This window comes from Neofelis nebulosa, chromosome 17 (genome assembly GCF_028018385.1).
Source record: "Neofelis nebulosa isolate mNeoNeb1 chromosome 17, mNeoNeb1.pri, whole genome shotgun sequence".
Lineage (NCBI taxonomy): Eukaryota > Metazoa > Chordata > Mammalia > Carnivora > Felidae > Neofelis > Neofelis nebulosa.
This window is the reverse complement of record NC_080798.1, coordinates 5938816-5953007: the sequence shown is the minus strand read 5'-3', so window position 1 is coordinate 5953007 and position 14192 is coordinate 5938816. Positions and strand designations below refer to the sequence as shown.

General features: G+C 41.2%; 2 protein-coding genes and 1 pseudogene across 2 annotated transcripts in view; 2 read left to right on the top strand and 1 right to left on the bottom strand.

The window, feature by feature from the left end:
- Positions 1-14192, top strand: part of LOC131499605 (zinc finger protein 677-like) — a 355569-nt gene that overhangs the window by 286512 nt on the left and 54865 nt on the right. The gene's annotated exons all lie outside the window — the stretch shown is intronic.
- The window catches only part of LOC131499583 (zinc finger protein 665-like), a 335470-nt gene that overhangs the window by 285980 nt on the left and 35298 nt on the right, over positions 1-14192 (top strand). The window lies entirely within an intron of this gene.
- LOC131499596 (vomeronasal type-1 receptor 4-like) lies at positions 10636-11657 on the bottom strand (annotated as a pseudogene).

The following is a 14192-nucleotide window of genomic DNA, read 5'->3' as shown; positions in this document are numbered from 1 at the left end:
TCTAGTCTTCGGGCCAGATATATTGCAAAATATAGTGTACCAATATTCACCATTTCTCCCACCCATGTAATATAGGAAATCTAAACAGAGTAATAACTGTAGAGGGGCACCTGGGAGGCTCAGTTGGTTAAGCGTCCCACCCTTGATCTCAGGGTCCTTAGTTCAAGCCCTGCATTGAGCTCCATGATGGGTGTGAAGCCTACTTATTTTAATAATAATAATAATAATAATAATAATAATAATAACAACAACCATAGAAACACACAAGTTAATGAGCCTCTCACCAATGAAAGCGTGCTTTTTTCAGACAGGATTAGATAATTAAAATTTGTTTAACATTTATTTATTTTTGAAAGACAGAGAGAGATAGAGCACTACTGGGGGAGGGGCAGAGAGAGAGACACACACAGAATCCGAAGCAGGCTCCAGGCTCCAAGGTGTCAGCACAGAGCCCGACGCAGGGCTTGAACTCATGAACCGTGATGAACCTGAGATGAAGCTGGATGCTTAAGCAACTGAACCACCCAGGAGCCCCTGGGATCAGATAATTTAAAGAGATAATTTTATAATTCTTTAATTAGCATATAAGCAAATATTATTTCCTTAATCCAAGAGCATTGAATGGTTACGTTGGTCCTCAAGCTTTATTATCTTTTTAATTTTTAAATATTTATTTATTTTTGAGAGACAGAAAGACAGAGCATGAATGGGAGTAGGACAGTGAGAATAAGACACAGAATCTGAAGCAGGCTCCAGGCTCTGAGCTGTCAGCACAGAGCCAGACGCAGGGCTCAAATTCATGAACCGTGAGATCATGACCTGGGCTGAAGTCGGATGCAAAACTGAGCCACACAGGCGCCCCTCAAACCTTATTTATTTATTTTATTTACTTATTTTTTAACGATTTATTTATTTATTTATTTATTTATTTATTTATTTATTTATTGAGAGACAGAGCATGAACAGGGGAGGGGAGAGAGAGAGGGAGACACAGAATCCAAAGCAGGCTCCAGGCTTTGAGCTGTCAGCACAGAGCCCAAGGCGGGGCTCAGACCCACAAACCGCGAGATCATGACCTGAGCTGAACCGACTGAGCCACCCAGGTGCCCCTATTTTTTTTTAATGTTTTTTGCTGAATGTTTAGTAATGAGCCTGATTGCTTTCATAATTGATTTTAAAAATATGAGTCCAAATTAATCCTTTTGTTTTTCCTTCAAACAAATCCACAATATGATCTGGTTCCTCTATCTAAAGCCCCTACTTTCCAAGTGTGGTATTAGAATCCTGATGGTGCTCAGTTTCTCGTCTACATGTGCTTTCCAGCCTTCCACACAGATGCAAACGCACACATGTGTTCACACACAGACAAATGCAGTCACACGCGCTCACTTACTTGAACACATATACACTCACACTTTCTGTAACAAACACTCACTCGTCCCAAACTCACTATATATAAACACACACACTGTATATACACATATGCACAGTGTGTCATACACACTGTGACACACACAAGCTCACACAGCTCACTCATATTCATAAAGTAACAGTCACACCATCAACACAGATATTCGTATCTCAGAAAGGTATTCACATGTGAAAGAATCATGATATGTTCCGACCTTCTGGAGGTACAGGAAGGGAGGCCGTGTTTTACTCTTTCCATCTCTGAACAACCTACAAAGATATTCAGAATGTGCAACATTAGAAATTGCTGTGAGCATTACTACTTCATGTCAAGGTGCATAGCAGGAAAGGTGAAATGTTGGGGGAGTGGCTCTGTGTGTGTGTGTGTGTGTGTGTGTGTGTGTGTGTGTGTGTGTGTGAAAGAGAGAGCACACACAGGTATTTTAATTTTTTTTAATGTTTATTCATTTTTGAGGGAGAGAAAGAGACAGAGCATGAGCAGGGAAGGGGCAGAGAGAGACACACACACAGAATCCGAAGTAGGCTCCAGGCTCCAAGCTGTCAGCACAGAGCCCCAAGTGGGGTTCGAACTCATGAACCATGAGATCATGACCGGAGCTGAAGTCAGATGCTTAACTGACTGAGCCACCCAGGCGCCCCAAGAGTGCATACAAGGTAAAATGAAGACGCAGGGAAAAGGCATACAGGTAGGGTGCAGACAGCATGGGGAGTGAAGAGAGGGAGAGCTCAGGGGTACCGGGAAATATCATCAAAAAAGTGAAATGTGATCACTGATTGCCCCATGAGCTGGCCCCCAGGCACTCAGAGGCTCCTCCCCCGTCTTTGGAATGTGGGTTCCACTTGCCTTTCCCACTCCCAGAGGCTGCTCCAAGGACACAGCCTTGAGATGGTGACATGGTGTGGAGAACACCTACATGGTGTGCATGATGTGCATGAGCCCAGTTAAGTCTTCTCTCTCTGTCAACTTTAAGACTGGACAGGCAGGTATAGGGATCTGCTCACTGTGCCACTGCCCAAGACAAGCCTCCTATGTAAGTTCCCTTTACTTATTAAACTGCCACCTACCAATGTGGAGTGGCCTGCCTCTTTCTTCCTCTCTCCCTGACCTCCATGTATAGAGGCCAGTTTCTGAGAACATCTGGGAAGCTGCAGAGAAGGGTACAAACCAACCATAGGGAGAGAGAGGAAAGAGGGGTAAAAGGAACAAGTGGGTTCAAGTAACTGAGAAGCTAAACAGAAAGATTTATTGGCACAAGGGGTCTAGAGTGAAAGGAAGTTAAGGTACTAGAGAACTTGTGGACTTGGTGGATGGATGACGGAGAAGGTCATGGGGATGAAGGGGCCACTAAGGATGGAATAATAATGGCGGGAGGTGGTTTAAGTGCAGGAGTAGGTAAAAGGTACATTATAGTTATTGTCTGTGAGAAGTCAGATAATATGACAAATGAAGGGGTATATCCATTGGGGCCTTCAGTTCATAGGAGTAGTTGATGAAAGTAGAGATGCAGGGTGCAGGGAGAGATGGAACTTGAGGGTTGGGAGTGGGTACAAAGAGGCAAAATGGGAGCAGAGTGCTGCTGGAAGCTGGGAAGGATGGTGGGAATCTTGAGCTAAAGGGACCAGGAGAAGTGGGTAGGGATTGTAGGGTAGGCACAATGCATGGAGGTCATGGGGAAAATGAGGCAATCCAATGGTTAAGGGCTGAGGAGGCCTAGGGCCACAGGGGACATGGGAAATGGCCTGAGATCATTGGAACAGGAGGGTAAATTTAGGGACAGGAAGAAGGAGGGAATGGAGGCTGGTGCATTCAAGGGGGATGGAAAGTAAAGAGCATTTGTGTGTGGTCGTTGAAACGTGGGGATAGAACTTTTGAAGATTTTGAGGTTATAAAGTTCACAAGATGGAGATAGGGGTTAGTTGTAAACAATCTAGGAGTGTTGGAATGGTGGGGGTGTCTATGGTAGTTTTAGGGGAGGGCTGCAGTTCATGAGGGTGGAGGTCACTGAGGAAGAGCTAGGTGCAAAATGCAGGCTGTTGTAATGAAAGTCACAAGGGCAATTTGGAAGTCAACAGTTCAGTGCCATTCATTATTTCCCTCGTAGAGGACTGAGTCACAACTTAATCATAAATAGATTCTAATTTCAGCTCATTAGGCCAAAAAAGTGCCTATATAAAATACCCCTAAAATACTTTTTAAGATTTTATTTTTATTTTTAGGCAATCTTTACACCCAGTGTGGGGCTCAAACTCACAACCCCAAGATCAAGAGTTGCATGCTCTACTGATAGAACCAGCCAGGTGCCCCCCACCCCCAAACCACCAAAATACTTTAAATTGAACATAGAGTAGATGCCTGCATGTGGGACTTGGGGTGCACGATGGCCCAGCCATCTTGTTCTTCTTTCAGAATAACAAGTATATAGGATGTGAGCTAGGTGGCAGGAGGGGCTGTTAACTGGTACTGGGTGTTCAGTGAAAGAAAGAGGTGCCTGGATATCCTCCACCCAACTTGGCCTAGGTCTTGAGGTTTTGTGCTGAAATAGGGCATAATGAAAACCTCTTTAATGTTTCCAAAGTATAATATATATCTTATTCACAAAGTCAGACATAGTGAGACAGATCTTAAATAAATTATTTCTCTCCAGTTTTATTGAGGTCTCACAAACCAAAATGTTTATATTTTAAGTGGACAACATAATGTTTTGGTAGATGTATACACTGTGAAGTGATTAATGAAATAAAATTAATTAACAAATCAATCACCACACACAGTTACCTTTTGTGTGTGTGTGTGTGTGTGTGTGTGTGTGTGTGTGTGTGTAGGGAGAACACTAAAGATCTACTCTCTTAGCAAAGCTTAAATATATATTTAAATATATTGAGTTTAACTCTTTTTTTATTTTTATTTTTTTTTAATTAAAAAAAATTTTTTTTAACGTTTATTTATTTTTGAGACAGAGAGAGATAGAGCATGAACGGGGGAGGGTCAGAGAGAGAGGGAGCCACAGAATCTGAAACAGGCTCCAGGCTCTGAGCTGTCAGCACAGAGCCCGACACGGGGCTCGAACCCACGGACTGTGAGATCGTGACCTGAGCTGAAGTCGAACGCTTAGCCGACTGAGCCACCCAGGCGTCCCGAGTTTAACTCTTTAGGGTTCCACAAATAAGGGATATCATGCAGTGCTTCTCTTTGTGTATCTGCCTTATTTTACTGAGCATAATGTTCTACAGGTTCATCCATGTTGTTTCTGGATCTAACATCACAAGGAGCAAAGGCAAAAATAAATACTTTTACTTCAAAGTAAAAAGCTCCTTCACAGCAGAGGAAACCATCAACAAAATGAAAAGGCGGCCTACTGAATGGAAGAAAATATTTGCAAACTGTATATCTGATAAGAGATTAGTATCAAAAAAATATAAGGAACACATATAACTCAATAGCAAAAAACAACAACTACTACCACAAACACCAACAAGAACAACAAAAAGAAACAAACAATCTGATTTAAAAAGGGACAGAGGATCTGAATAGATATTTTTCCAAAGAAGACATACAGATGGGCAACAGGTACACGAAAGGTGCTCAGGATTATAAATCATCAGGAAAATGCAAATTAAAACCACAATGAGATATCACCTCCCACCCATTAGAATGGCTATTAGTAAAAAGATGAGTGGGGCGCCTGGGTGGCGCAGTCGGTTAAGCGTCCGACTTCAGCCAGGTCCCGATCTCACGGTCCGTGAGTTCGAGCCCCGCGTCAGGCTCTGGGCTGATGGCTCGGAGCCTGGAGCCTGTTTCCGATTCTGTGTCTCCCTCTCTCTCTGCCCCTCCCCCGTTCATGCTCTGTCTCTCTCTGTCCCAAAAATAAAATAAAAAATGTTGAAAAAAAATTAAAAAAAAAAAAAAAAAAGATGAGCAATAACAAGTGTTGATGAGGATGCACAGAAAAGGAAACCCTCGTGCACTGTTGGTGGGAATGTAAACTGGTGCAGCCACTATGGAAAATGGTATGGTGGTTCCTCAAAAAATTAAAACTGAAGCTACCATATCCTGCAGTTCCACCTCTGGGTATTTATCTAAAGGAAACAAAAATACTAACTCAAGAAGATATATGCACTCCTGTGTTCACTGCAGCATTAAGACAAACACCATATAATCTCATTTATATCTGGAATCTAAAACAAACATACTAACTAACTAAGAAACAAAACCTGAACTCATAAATCCAGAGAATAGATCAGTGATTGCCAGAGACAAGGGTGAAATGGGAGAAGGTGGTTGAAAGGTACAGACTTCCATCTATAAAATAAATAAGTCCCAAAGACATCATATAGAGCATATAAACAAAAACAAATTGAGTGAAAGTTAATCTACTAGTGTTGGATTGCCATCATATTGTCCAGGTAGAGACAGACGTATTAAATAACTACATTCTGGCTAGTTTTTTTTAATGTTTATTTATTTTTGAGAGAGAGAGAGAGAGAGCACAAGTTGGGGAGGGGCAGAGAGAGAGAAAATGACAGAAGTTCTAAAGCAGGCTCTGACTAGTTTTTTAAAGTACACTATAATTTCTAGGTTAAAAACTAAGAAATACTGAATGTATGACTTCCAAGATAAGAGAGGTACAATGTAGAATTATTTAAAATTAATGCAGAAGAAGTTAGAACTGGCAAACTAAGAATGGACTACAGGCATAATGAAGAACATAGTATAAATTGATAAATGCAATCTGAAATATATTTAATATGATAACATAAGAGACTAATCTCATTCAAGTCAAACACATTTTACTATATACAGCTGAGTATTTTTCAAGAGATAAAGTTAAATATAAGGATTAAAATAGAAAAAAGAAAAACATACTCTATATAATTTTCCCAGTAATTACACATACTCCAAAAAAGGGGGGACAAAATATGGAGTTATTTTAAAAAATGGATACAGGGGCACCTGGGTGGCTCAGTTGGTTGAGCATCTGACTCTAATTTTTGGCTTAGGTCATGATCTCAGTTGTGGGATGGAGCCCCACCTCCAGCTCCACACCAAGCTTGGAGCCTGCTTAAGATTCTTTGTCTCCCTCTCCCTCCACCCCTCTCCCTCACTCACGCACTCACTCTCTCTCTCTCTCTAAAATAATGTTTAAAACATGATACAGAATAAGTTAATGGAGAAAGGATAAGAAAATAGAACAGGTGTAATGAGCATATAAAAAGTTGATGAATCCAATTCTGGATATATGGACTCTTATACTAACCATAAAAGGCTAATTACAACTAATAAAGTCAAACATTTTCTTACTATATTCAATTGGTTTCATTTTCCAGAGATATAGGTAAGACATGAGGATTAAAATAGAAAAATTAAAAATGTATTCTATATAACTTCTACCAATTAAACCACTAGGATGAAGAGATCAGATAATATACAATTTACAGTTAAAACATATTATTATAATGAGTATTATATTTATTCCTCAATTTAGTTTTCCAATATTACTGACAGAAAAAATGACTTATATGAGCATATATGTGCATATATACACATATACAAACTCATACACATATATATACACAAATATAAACATAGATATGTTGTATCTATCCATCTACATACTGCTTGTGGTTCTAATGTATGGTAAATATTTCTGTGTTTCACATGAGCTAAAAAAGTATGCATTTCTCTATTTTTTGTGGCAAAGAGGTCAATATATATCCATTAGATCAAACTAATTCTTCTGTTTTTCAAATTATGAATCATTAATATTTACATCAACTTTATAAGTACAGAGACAGCTACATTAAAATATTTCCTAAAGTTAAGGAAATATCCATTTTCATCTTTTGACAACCTCACTCAAAAACCCCAAATAAACAAAATGGATCCATGACTTATTCTTCCAATGGCTACTCCCCCACTACTCAAATTCAATGAAAGTCCCCTAAATAAAGTTATTTCCTTACCCAAGAAAGTGCACCATGGAGACTGTTTCTTGCCAACATGCCTTCATGGCATCTTTGCATAATAGATCAAGATCAAACCTCCACAGACCCCCAAATCTATGCATTTTTATCCCAGACAACATGTGTTTTTTTTAAGAGTCAACACTCAGTTGAATATTTTTTTAAAAACCAGCAAAACTTATTTTGTGTTTTCCTTGTCCTACACCAGGTCAGTGTGGCCCTTCTATAAGAAAATGCTTAAGTCTCCCTTCTAAACATCAGACTTCAAATGATTAACACCTCTAGAAGAGTGTGACATACCAAATTCATACTTGGCCTGTGATGCCTCCATTCTCTGAAAACGAATTTACTCTTCAGCTTAACTCCGGGTTATCCATTATTCTGCGGAAGTTTTTGTTGTCTTCAGTATATTAAATGACCATGTCAAATGGTGTCCCTAGTTTAGGGAATTTGTCATAGAATCCCATGACTAGTTAATTTTGCAGAAAATTTATTATGTCACATTGAAAGTTACATGCTCAATGACTTCATAATCTCCAGATTGTTTCAGGAACTGCTGTTTTAATAGTACATGGGTTTCAAACTCCCTCACTTCAAATATTAAGACATTTATATTATATAGTGTTTATATGATAATCATATAATATTTCATTTATGACCCAGTATATGATCTATCTTGGAGAATGTTCCATGTGCACTCGAGAAGAAAGTATATTCTGTTGCTTTGGGATGCAGAGTTCTAAATATATCTGTCAAGTCCATCTGATCCAATGTATCATTCAGGGCCCTTGTTTCTTTATTGACTGTGTGTCTAGATGATCTATCCATTTCTGTAAGTGGTGTGTTAAAGTCCCCTGCAATGACCACATTCTTATCAATAAGGTTGCTTATGTTTATGAGTAACTGTTTTATATATCTGGGGGCTCCGGTATTTGGGGCATAGACATTTATAATTGTTAGCTCTTCCTGATGGATAGACCCTGTAATTATTATATAATGCCCTTCTTCATCTCTTGTTACAGCCTTTAATTTAAAGTCTAGTTTGTCTGATATAAGTATGGCTACTCCAGCTTTCTTTTGGCTTCCAGTAGCATGATAAATAGTTCTCCATCCCCTCACTCTCAATCTAAAGGTGTCCTCAGACCTAAAATGAGTCTCTTGTAGACAGCAAATAGATGGGTCTTGTTTTTTTATCCGTTCTGATACCCTATGTCTTTTGGTTGGCGCATTTAATCCATTTACATTCAGTGTTATTATAGAAAGATACGGGTTTAGAGTCATTGTGATGTCTGTATGTTTTATGCTTGTAGTGATGTCTCTGGTACTTTGTCTCACAGGATCCCCTTAGGATCTCTTGTAGGGCTGGTTTCGTGGTGACAAATTCCTTCAGTTTTTGTTTGTTTGGGAAGACCTTTATCTCTCCTTCTATTCTAAATGACAGACTTGCTGGATAAAGGATTCTCGGCTGCATATTTTTTCTGTTTAGCACACTGAAGATATCGTGCCAAGCCTTTCTGGCCTGCCAAGTTTCAAAGGAGAGATCAGTCACGAGTCTTATAGGTCTCCCTTTATATGTGAGGGCATGTTTATCCCTTGCTGCTTTCAGAATTTTCTCTTTATCCTTGTATTTTGCCAGTTTCACTATGATATGTCGTGCAGAAGATCGATTCAAGTTACGTCTGAAGGGAGTTCTCTGTGCCTCTTGGATTTCAATGCCTTTTTCCTTCCCCAGTTCAGGGAAGTTCTCAGCTATAATTTCTTCAAGTACCCCTTCAGCACCTTTCCCTCTCTCTTCCTCCTCTGGAATACCAATTATGCGTATATTATTTCTTTTTAGTGTATCACTTAGTTCTCTAATTTTCCCCTCATACTCCTGGATTTTTTTATCTCTCTTTCTTTCAGCTTCCTCTTTCTCCATAACTTTATCTTCTAGTTCACCTATTCTCTCCTCTGCCTCTTCGATCCGAGCCGTCGTGGTTTCCATTTTGTTTTGCATTTCATTTAAAGCGTTTTTCAGCTCCTCGTGACTGTTCCTTAGTCCCTTGATCTCTGTGGCAAGAGATTCTCTGCTGTCCTGTATACTGTTTTCAAGCCCAGCGATTAATTTTATGACTATTATTCTAAATTCACTTTCTGTTATATTATTTAAATCCTTTTTGATCAGTTCATTAGCTGTTGTTATTTCCTGGAGATTCTTCTGAGGGGAATTCTTCCGTTTGGTCATTTTGGACAGTCCCTGGAGTGGTGAGGACCCGCAGGGCACTTCCCCTGTGCTGTGGTGTATAACTGGAGTTGGTGGGCGGGGCCGCAGTCCGACCTGATGTCTGCCCCCAGCCCACCGCTGGGGCCACAGTCAGACTGGTGTGTGCCTTCTCTTCCCCTCTCCTAGGGGCGGGATTCACTGTGGGGTGGTGGGGCCCGTCTGGTCTACTTGCACACTGCCAGGCTTGTGGTGCTGGGGAGCTGGCGTATTAGCTGGGGTGGGTAGGCAAGGTGCACGGGGGCGGGAGGGGCAGGCTTAGCTCGCTTCTCCTTAGGTGATCCACTTCAGGAGGGGCCCTGTGGCAGCGGGAGGGAGTCAGATCCGCTGCCGGAGGTTTGGCTCCGCAGAAGCACAGAGTTGGGTGTTTGCGCGGAGCGAGCAAGTTCCCTGGCAGGAACTGGTTCTCTTTGGGATTTTGGCTGGGGGATGGGCGGGGGAGATGGCGCTGGCGAGCGCCTTTGTTCCCCGCCAAGCTGAGCTCTGCCGTCCGGGGGCTCAGCAGCTCTCCCTCCCTTTGTCCTCCAGCCTTCCCGCTTTCTGAGCAGAGCTGTTAACTTCTGACCTCCCAGACGCTAAGTCGCGCTTGCTGTCAGAACACAGTCCGTCCGGCCCCTCCGCTTTTGCCAGCCCGACTCGGGGGCTCTGCTTGGCCGGCGAGCCGCCCCTCCGCCCCGGCTCCCTCCCGCCAGTCCAGTCCGTGGAGCGCGCACCGCCTCGCCGCCCTTCCTACCCTCTTCCGTGGGCCTCTCGTCTGCGCTTGGCTCCGGAGACTCCGTTCTGCTAATCCTCTGGCGGTTTTCTGGGTTCTTTAGGCAGGTGTAGGTGGAATCTAAGTGATCAGCAGGACGCGCGGTGAGCCCAGCGTCCTCCTACGCCGCCATCTTCCGGAACTCTCCCCAATATTTCATTTATAATTGCATTTCACTTATTCATTTCACAGCAGAAGCCTAGTCTGTGTTGTTTATCACCCTCTTGTAATATGACAGTTTCAGGATTGTGGTTAAACCATCAAATGAATTAATGAATAAAAAAACTAATTGTTGTGGATATGCATATTATTTACACATTTATGATAAATTTAAGCAATTTTGTATTTCTTTTCTTGACAAAGCAGAACCGGGACAATCTAGAGTCATGGCTCATGAGGATGTAGGGACTTACAGTTGGAAAACATGCGGTGATTAGTGTAGTGGTGTTCATCAGCCACCAACTGGGATTGTCAAAAATCACTGAACAATTGTGAAAGATGAAGGAGAGAATGCACAAAAATACAAAGGTGATGACGAGGATAAGGATGCTTTGGGTGGCTGTAGACTCAGGGGAGGATCTGGTGGAGAGATTGTTGCTGTGAATGTATTGGACTTGCTGTTTGTGCCTGTGCAGGATTAAGACCACGGAGCCGTTGGCCCAGATCATGAGCCCCAAACAGAAACCATCATGGAATAATACTGATGCTAAATGCAGTAACTGTGCTATGTAGTCAGGACCTCTAGAATAACAATAGCCATAACTCTTTGCCTTTTTTGACATTTGGGTGGCTCCACTTGCCAGTTATATACATAGGAATGATAATACTAAACATAATGTTCAGGATCCAACAGAGGATGTTGGATCTGCCCAGGTACTTGGAAGCTTTCACTTTTAGCCCTCCCCACCTGGAATCCCTGGGACTGATGATGATCATCTGGAAGAGGCTCAAGAGGCAGACAGTGCCAATGGACACATTCCTGCACACTCTTTGAACATAGAAAACAAATTTGCATCTAATATCATTGAGGAATTCTTTTAGTCCCCAAACTGCCATCATGTGGGGGACTCCTTTAGAGAGAATGACCGAGGAGTTGGCTATAGTCAAGTGCTTGAGAATCAAATCTGTGGACCTGAACCCCCATCCCGTTAGAGAAAGTAAGAGATAATGGTAAAGAAGATAAAAATTCCCCAGAAGTCCAACTATAGTTTGTAATAAGAAGATCATTACCATTACCAAATCAATGGCGGTCATTCTTCAAAATCCCAAGGAGTGAAATTCTTCTTCTGAGCCAGGTTCCTGCATGGGAACAGGAGGCGTGAGGCACATGTCATGTTGGCTGGAATTCAATGTTCTCCACTAATTTTAGTTCATACTTAGAAATACCTACTCAATGATTCTTATTACGCATTTTTAAGAGTTGAATACATCACCTTTGAAAAGCTCTCACGAAATACAAGTCACTCCAATGAGGCCATACCTATAATAAATTCTGTGTTCTTCATAACTCCATGAGACAGGCAATAGCGTTATTTCTATTGGAAAAATAGGGAGGACTTGGACAGATAAAGTTTAATGATTTCTCTAAATGTAAGCCATATTATGGGCAAAGGGTGGACTTGGCTTGGCTGGTAAAAAGACAATGCGTTAAAAGAATTTTTTAATGTTTATTTATTTTTGAGAGAGAGAGAGAGCGAGTGGGGGAGAGGCAGAGAGAGAGGGAGACACAGAATCTGAAACAGGCTCCAGGCTCCAAACCATCAGCACAGGGCCTGACCCGGGGCTCAAACCCATGAGCCATGAGATCATGACCTGAGACCAAGTAGGACGCTTAACCAACTGAGCCACCCAGGCCCCCAAAAACAGTGCATTTAAACACTAAACTATTCTGGGGTACCTGTGTGGCTCAGTTGGTTGAGCGTCAGACTTCAGCTGAGTTCAGGACCTTCAGGTTCAGGAGTTCCAGCTCTGTGTTGTTGGCTTCACTGCTGTCAGCACACAGCCTGCTTCTGATCCTCTGTCCCCCACTCTCTGACCCTCCCAACCACCCCCAGGTCTCTTTTTCTCTCAAAAATAAGCATTTAAAAAAACCCACTAAACTATTCTAACATGACTACTTAACTGTGTTCCTGAAGAATACAGATGTACGTTTATTCATTTTCATACTTTGTCTTCTTTTTTTTTTAATTTTTTTTTAACGTTTATTTTTATTTTTGAGACAGAGAGAGACAGAGCATGAACAGGGGAGGGGCAGAGAAAGAGGGAGACACAGAATCTGAAAGAGGCTCCAGGCTCTGAGCTGTCAGCACAGAGCCCGATGCAGGCCTCAAACCCACAGACCGTGAGATCATGACCTGAGCCGAAGTCGGACGCTTAACCAACTGAGCCACCCAGGCGCCCCTCTTCTTATTTTAGATTGGTTTTACTTTGCTTTACAATTTTGTGTGACAAGTTTCCATTTATGTGTATAGGCCATTACAAAATACAAATATAGATTTAGATTTCATAATAAAATATTGATACATTAATTATAGTATAATTCTGTCAGGGACTGCATTATGACAAATTATCTTTAAAGAAGGTACAATTGGCTCTATTCTGGGATGGCAACAGAAACACTAATATGCTTTTATGCTGGGTGCAATATGGCACCTATCACAGGAATCATTTAACACGATGTCAGTCCCTGAACTGTGGGACATGAACCACAGTATGTGATAAAATCATGTAAGGTAGAAACTAAACATTAGCATTTTCAAATCATAAACTAACCTGTTTATTAATACATGGCTAAAGTAAAAAGTGCTAACAATAAGGCAAAATTTATGAACTATTAAAATATAGACTCATTTCAAAACAGAATCTCAAGAATGTGATGTATGTGTATTTTATAAATTGAAATTAAAAAGTTTAAAATTCATGAAATAACTTATTTTTTATTTGAGAGACAGAGTATGTAAGCAGGGTAGGGACAGAGGTAGGAAGAGAATCTTAAGCGGGCTCCATGCTCAGCTCAGGAAGCTCAATCCCACAACCCTGGGATCATGACCTGATCTGAAATCAAGAGTCAGACACTCAAACAAACTACTGAGCCACCCAGGTGCCATGAAATTTTAAATCAGATAGTACATCAACAGATACATTGGGCCTAAAGCCACTATCTGACACCAATTGTTATTCTGTTATCATTTCATTTACTGCTGTTTCTCACTAAAATGAACATATCCTGGATATTCTCAATAGGAAACTATCACTGTCTCCATTAAACACTTAACACAGTCAGAGAAAGCCTTTCTACTCTTGCATTTATCATTTGGAAATACCCTTTTTACACAAGGTTAGAGGATTCCTGTGGTTTCATCCCACTTTTTTTTTTTTTTAACAACACAGAAGTGTTACAGGCACCTCTGGCAATCCTGAGAATTTAGTCTATGATTCCTGTAACATAGCGGGAACAACAGATTGATTTTGGTAGTTCAGTCCTAAACACTAGGAACCAGGTTTCCTTATCACTTGATTAAATACCAATAGTCACTTTCAGTGAGGATTACACTAAACACATCAGGAGCCATCAGAGATTGGTAAATGTCTACAACCCCTTCTCTCTTTACTAGTTCAATTCAAGCCTCAGAGTTATGCTTCCTTCCCTTGTATCTTTGGCTCTGGACCAGGTTGAAACACAGAAGAATCTTTTTTTCCCAAGATGACCGCTTACCCAGACTCCTGATACCATTCCTTGGTTGCAGACTCTACCTCTCAGACAAAATAGAAAATACTCACCTGACTTCC